Raw genomic sequence first — 7,235 nt, 5'->3', positions numbered from 1 at the left:
TCTGGGGGGGGGCGGGGGGGGGGCGTCTGTGTGAGTGCCTGGGTGTGCGTGTGTGTGTCTGGGTGAGTCGGGCTGGGGAGGGTGTGGGGGCGAAAGGGACAGACGGAGGGGGTGGGTGGGTGCGTGTCTGGGTGGGTGTGAGTGTGGGTGGGAAGGGGCCGGGGAGAAGGAGGAGGACCAAGAGGAGGAGGAGGAGGAGGGAGGCCGGTGGAGGAGGGGGGCGCCTGGGGAGAGGGAAGGGAGGGGGGGTGGGGAGGGAGGGAGGGAGGGAATCACCGGTCTCTGTCAGACGGGCCAGTGCAGTTCCTCCTCTCCATGTCCTAGCCTTTCCTCCTCTTACGTCTTCTGTTTGGGTAAGCTGGAGCTGTCCAGAAGGGATTCGCTCCTCCAACAACCTACCCTCCCTCCGACTGGGCCGGGCTCGGCCGAGACGGACACTGCGTGCGGCCAGCGGCCAGACGGGGAATTTTAAACCAGCCCCGTGGCCAGCCCCGTCCACCAATGGCGAGGGGGGGAGGCGGGATCCAAGCTTTCATGTTTGGCTGAGGGCTCGGGGAGGGTTTTTCTTTTTTCTTTTTTTTTTTCTTCCTCCTTGGCCACTGGAATCAAACGTCAAGGAGAGAGGGAGGGAGGAAGAGCCAGGGCCAGGGCCAGAGCCAGAGCCAGACACGCACACACACACACACACACACACACACAGATTTTAAAGATGCAATGTCCCCTAGGCCGCCTGCCCGGTTGTCATCCACGGAAGGACACCCACTTCTTCGGCCCCCGAGGGAGCCCCTGCCCTTCCCCGGAGCTAATAAGCCGGAGCCTAAGACCGAGCCAGGCTGAGGTGGAAAACCTCCACCGGCTCCCTCCTGAGCGTCAGAAGCAGCGATGATGAGGAATCTTTCCCTTTTAAGAGCCAGGCGCTAATGTATTCTAATTCATTTTAAGTTCCAGGGAAGGGAGGGCCATGCATAATACATCCTCCTGCTGATGAACTCCTCCACCGATGCTTCCTGCAGGCCGGGGGCGACGGGTCGCAGCCCCGTAGGCGGCCCAGGCGGGACTTAATGCCCGCACAGTTAACCCAGTGATATTCGTTTTAATTACACGCCACATTCATACGTTCCCCATTTAGGAGTCCTTTTGTCTCCGAAGATCGCTTCAGCGTGGCAAGACAAAGGTGGGACTCTAGGACACTCGGCAAAGTGATTGGAAGGTGATTAAGCCACCAGTTAGGCAATTTGCCCCAGCCAAGAGTGTGTGTGTGTGTGTGTGTGTATGAGTGTGTGTGTGTGTGAGAGTGTGTGTGTGACTGTGTGTGTATGTGTGTATATGAGGGGTTGGGGGGGGGGGGTTGAGGAGGGGAGAGGGGTCCCATTGTTCCCGAGGCTAATAACACTCACTCTTTCGGGCTCACGTTCTTCTTATAAAGCATCCACCCCCCCCCAACCCCCAACACCCCCCGCACCCCAAAGTCTCTGAGTTGAAATCTGGCCCCCGGCTGCCCTAAGCTTTACTCTGAGTTTCAAAAGTCTGAAATTTCCAAAGCGAACGAGTTGCCCATAGAGTCCCCTTTCCCTCTGGAGTGGAATCTCGGTTGTGAGATCAGGGCAATGGGGTTCGGAGGTGCAACTCATTTTTTTTTTTTTAAAAAAAAGGGACTTCCCTAAAATCCAGCGAAAAAGGAAAAAAAAAACAACCAACAACCGGCAGGGAAGGGGAGGAAAAACGATCGAGCCAACACCCCGTCTACAAAGCTCTCAAAGTAACAGATTCTTCTGGAGCAGGTTGCTCGCCCTGCCTTATTCTGAAGATCGGAGCCGGCTGAGGTTGCGCAGATGTTGCCTTTGTTTAAAGAGACAGTAATTAAGGACAGGGTGGACATAAGTTTGAAAAGCGTGACCTATTTTCTTTTGATCAGCTGTCAAAAGAAGAGCAGGGGGTCTCCTTAAGACAGCCCCCTCCAACCACTTCCAGCTGTTAGAGAAAACTTGATAAGAAAACAAGGACTCTGCCCCAAATACTACTGTATCTGCCTTTCTTACCTCCAGAGAGGTCTGATTCTTTTGGAAAATAGTTCTTACTCTCACTGACCTTTTCTATCTTCCTTTCCTTCTGCTTAAGAAAGCAGGCACACAGACTCACACACACACACACACACGCACACACAAACACACACAGTCCCCGTCACATGAATGTACAGTAACGTTATTCATAAATCAACTCTTCTGAGCTCTGGCCAATACGCGGTCAATTATTCTTGCAGATAGACTCTGGTGCATCACGACTGAAGGCAAGAAAAGCGCCCCGATTCTCTGTGTTGCTAGAGAGGTTTTTATGCTCACATCACTGCTGTTACAAATATATAGGAGGTAAAACAACTGAGTTCTCCGGTTTTCTTCTACCCTCCCCCCCCCCCGCCCCCCATTCGGATAGTTCCTCCCACCTTAAATCCTGGGTTTTGCAGACCAGGTACCTTGAAAAATCGGACGCAGCCAACGTCTGAAAACACACACCTGCAATGGTGAAAAAAGTTCATCTATATTCAGATTCCCTCTGGTTGACGGCACACACAAGGGTGTTTAATTTCTTAACTCATCAAGATTGCAGTGAAGTTTGAAAAAAAAAAAGGCATGCGGAAGATAAGTGATTCTAGGTAATATTTATAATTGGTAACCGGGGAATCAGGGTTTAGTGTCCCTTGGGCTCTCTGTTTGGAAACATGTGTCGGGAGGCAGTTCTCTCTTCCACACACGTATGTAAAAGCGTATTTTAAACAATAATAAATAAAAACCTCATTTTACATGTAATCAAGATAAATCTGTCTTTGTGAACTGCACGTCTATATGCCTCAGAGTGGTCACGTGTTCTGGACTTTAAAGGTGAGTTGAAGAAATCTCCCCCCACCCACACACTCTACCACACACACACACACACACACACACACACACACACACACACTTTCCTCCCCCTCCTCTTTCCCATCCTCCCTTTTTCCCATCCTCCCCCTTTCCTCGATCAATATTGGAGATCTCAGGGAAATCATGAAATCGTATTGGTTTCTTTGTGTATAATTTCACTGGACTAGATTAGAGCATGTTTTTCATGTTGTAGTTCAACATTAGGCTCAACGCTTTACATTTCAACCAGAATTAAATTTAAATGCAAAATGCACATGCTAGATGATCAGCGCCTTCATTTTTATTAAGATACGTTTGGACGCCCATTTACACCCTCACTGTCTCTTTTGAAAAAGCCCAAACGCTATTTTTTCAGGTCTCTTCTTAAATGCCATTTCTATTCTGTTCATTTTAATAATTACTCTTCAGTTTTCAAAACGTCTCTCGTTGTATTTTACTATGAGGAAAAAAATGGAAAAAAAGTTTATTTCTCCATGACTGTTACAGAGCTCCGGGTAAGTGCTCTTCTGCAGACTTTACAAGTGCAGAAGTTCTAGGATTTAGAATTTTGGTCTTTTACTGGAATTAATTTATTTTCATGTGAATGGCATTTGATGAATTGGGAAGCTGTATAGAAATGCTGTTTGTGGGCAATTGATTTTCCTCATTAATATCATTTGGCCAAGCAGTCGTGAAATACATTATAATAAAGAGCACGATGATATACCACTTAGCATATTACGTATGCAGGTTCGATTCTGTCACCCATCAGACAATGGGTCAAAGGAAGATATTCTGAAAAGAAAAAAAAGACATAGCGTTAGTAACAAATCTGGTGTTTCATGCTGTAGTTTTTAAAAAATCAAGACCAGAGACCCAATTCCCAGGAAGTAACATGAATTAATAAAGCAAGAACCTTTCACACATATTTACACACTGGAATGATATGCGTGATATAAGAGGCAGAGAGAGCATAGCTTTCAATTAAGGCAGAAGCTCAATAAATTATTCACGAAAAATAAACAGACCAACAAGTAAAACGGATCTGTAGAAGTGAGCTAGGAGCTTGCTTATTATTTCTCTTTAAATCCAGTTCAGAGACAAGGACTATTTATTTACCGAACATCTGCAAAATACCTGTGATTTTTTTCCCTCCCCACTGGGAAGAACCTGTTTTAAAACAGGCTTATTCTCCAAATAGGTTTATCCGAGAAGCACAAAAAGACATAATAACAGTGGGTTGATTTGAACTATTTTATTTTTGTCCTTTCCAAAACCATCTGGCGTGTGAGTGCAGGGGTATTGATCAGAATCTGTGTGCTGCAGACCCCATGCTAATCTATAGCGTTTCTGGCAATCAGCTTCGCCTATGAATTGCATCTGTCTGTACAGCTACCCAACAAAAATCTTCAAAAAGTCCCCCCCCCCCTTATCAAACGTGTCATCTATTCGGGGGTAAGTCAATATTTTTCCTTTGTAATTCTGCGAACGAGGATTATGCAGGAGAAAGTTTTTGTTGTTTGTTGTTTGTTATTGCTGCTGCTGCTTTTTAAAGGAATGAGAGCGATTTTCTAGCCATTGGATGATAATGGTTTTTTTTTTCTCCGAAAGGCCTCAAGCGTTCATATTAATCGGACAACAAACGCAGTTTCAATATTGTGGGGGAATTTTCATGAGAGAAGGATCATTATACTAAGTTGTAACCAAAAAAAAAAAAAAAGAAAAGAAAAGGAGAAGATTCTATTTAACCACTGAACGTTTGCCCTAACGTGTCTATACTAATGGAGAGTTATATCCCTACCTGAATACACGCATGTAAACACATGGAATACACCATCCGTACTGTGGATAGAAAGTCTTGGAACATAAAACTCTTTTGGGCAGGTTCCTGGGTTTCTCTCTCCATATTTTATTTGGACTCTCTTTTGACAGCCCTGATATTGGGCAGCCAGAAAACAAAAAATGGTCAGGCCAACCTCCACATTTAAGAACTTAAAATGCAAATCATGAAGGCAATAAAAATTTACCTATGAATGTATTTCCCGGGTAGGTGGTAGGCGATTTGTATATTGTTTTCCCCGTGTCTCTTGCCAGAACTGGGGCTGTCCGGAGAAGAGCAGTCTTGAACGCTAGGCGCTCTCTTACAAAAGGATACTGGCCACAGGTCCGTAGTTGTTAACCTCAAAACCCAAACCCCGAGATCTTTCACACACCTTTGACTCACACTGAAGGAGAAAGTGAACTGGAAGAACGGCCAGCTTAATGGCTTCGTCGTCCCATCCACCCAACAGACGCGTTAGATGTCCCCTGGATCCCGAAACTTTCTTCACTTTGGTCTTGAGTGTGCAGTGATTTTGGGGGGCAGAGAAACAAACTCCAAGAACAAGTTAGAAACGTAGCGTTGGCTGGGAAGGTGGGGAGGATTTCCGTAGCCTCAGCTCTTTCTCTCTCTCTCCGACCTGCCTAACTAAGCTTCTGCACCTTCCTGTGTGTTGGTTTCTAATGAAGTCCGTCTCTGAATTGGTTTTTTTTTTCTCCCTTCCCCGCCCTTTCTCTTTCCTCTCTCTGTACCTCTGTCTCTGTCTTTGAAAGAGACAAGTGACAGGGAGATTTGTTTTAATCTTCCTCAGAGATGAGAACCCTTCTCTGACTCCCACCAAAGTTTTTCCCCTTTCGCCTGTCACTTGAAGTAGCGCATTGTAATTTTTTTTTTCTGAAGTGGAAGCTGCATGAGGTGTCTTTAATCAGTAACACAAAAAGAAGATAAGTTTATCCACTATTTGTCCTTGTGCTTTCGGTGATCCTGTACGGGACCCTGCTTACCCTTGGTACCCCGGCAACATGAAAACGTTTTTTCAATACCGATAATTATTGTATCGACCATTATCATCGTTCTTCTTTGACCACGGATAGAAAAATGAAGAGAGAAATCGAGGCAAAGTTATTTGAGTCCCCAAGAACAGCGGGGAAAAAAGGCTTAATTGATTTTAAACAAAATAAAATACCAGACAATAAGGAGAGGCTCTGATTCCTAAAAAAAAAAAAACCCAAAACCAAAACGGTTTGTTCTGGATTCTACTTAATTAGTTTTTTGTCCTCGTTGTCATTTCTTATTTTTCAACTATTTACACCTCCTACTTTAAGCCCAGAGCGGCACCGAAATAAGTAATATCTTTAAAGTGAGTTTCCCGAACTGCATTTCAAGTGGGTTTAAAATGAAGTTCTTTCGCCTCTCCAGTTGTCATCCTACAAAAGAAAAACTGGCGTGAGGTGTCTTTGTTCAGGTCAAGTTATGCGTGAAATCTTTTTGTTGTCCTTTCCAAAGGAAGGCAAAAGTTGCAGTTGATTGTAAAAAGGACAAATTTAACTCTCTGAAAGCGGAGATGTTTTCAAGTTGGCCTAAGACACTCAACTCGGGGGTCGTCTGTAATTTATTACCTCCTTAAATGTATGATTTGCTCTGGAAATGACCATTTTGGATCGGGGATGTTCAGCCATAAATTTATCACTTTTTCGAGGAAAACATGAAAGCAGATTAAAACCCGTTAGAGTTTGAGAAAATTAAATGGATAACGAATAAAGTCACTGCAAGCGTATCGAACTAGTTTTTTGACGTTTTCTTCTAGGACGGACCGAAAAAGAAAACAAACCTTAAAGTCGCCACGATTTTAACTTTAGTAAAATGGCACCTGCAGCTCTTTTCATGGTCAAATTTAGCTGCTGTCGCCTTAAAACTTGAAAAAAAAAATAAACTAGGGTTTCAGAATCTTCATTTAAGTCGATAGATATTTCCCCGAATTCTCAGGTTTTAAGACCTTCGGGGTTTTTTTTCCCTCCCGGGGAAAGTATATCCTGAAGCTTAGAGGTATCCGAAAGAATAGTTCTACAGCAAAAATGTACGAAACAAAACAAAATATCGTCCTCTTGACTTTTCGAGTAGCATTTCACCTCTGGCAAATCTAGTAGATGCCACTAGAAATGATGTTTTAGTTGCTTTACTTTAAAATCCTGCCGAAAAATATCTTTTTAGAAATGGAAATATTTTAAAAGATCATTATTGCCACTCGAGGTCATGCCTGCGTATATGTGATTTCTTTGCACACCCCTCCACCAATAACGGAGGGTTCGTGCAGATGCAAAAATGACTCTTCCAGAGGGTGAAGATCCCCCCAGTTTCTGACCGGATTTAAAAGTTCTTGGTGGGCCCTAATTCGGAGATAGTTTAAGGACCCGCTGGAGATCGTCCTGATCCTCCCCCAGAGGTTTTCCCTCAGGATTTGGGAGATTTCGAGAGTTCCGAAACGACTCGATGGGAAAACCTCAAAAGCCACCCTGGTCGTC

General features: G+C 44.6%; 1 long non-coding RNA gene across 4 annotated transcripts; it reads right to left on the bottom strand.

Annotated features, from left to right (window-relative positions):
• Window positions 1-3,164: 3,164 nt before the first annotated feature.
• On the bottom strand, window positions 3,165-5,803 carry LOC114810064. Of its 4 annotated transcripts, XR_003757793.2 has the most exons (4): window positions 5,718-5,803; window positions 4,922-5,268; window positions 4,696-4,828; window positions 3,165-3,689 (listed from the first exon to the last, which is right to left on the bottom strand). It is a non-coding gene; the product is annotated as an uncharacterized LOC114810064 (long non-coding RNA). The 4 variants fall into 4 exon arrangements; XR_003757791.2 differs by having other exon boundaries at window positions 4,922-5,799; XR_005659864.1 differs by lacking the exon at window positions 4,696-4,828 and having other exon boundaries at window positions 4,922-5,799.
• Window positions 5,804-7,235: the final 1,432 nt, after the last annotated feature.

This window comes from Ornithorhynchus anatinus, chromosome 3, assembly GCF_004115215.2.
Source record: "Ornithorhynchus anatinus isolate Pmale09 chromosome 3, mOrnAna1.pri.v4, whole genome shotgun sequence".
Taxonomy (NCBI): Eukaryota; Metazoa; Chordata; class Mammalia; order Monotremata; family Ornithorhynchidae; genus Ornithorhynchus; species Ornithorhynchus anatinus.
This window is presented reverse-complemented; position numbering and strand designations above follow the sequence as displayed.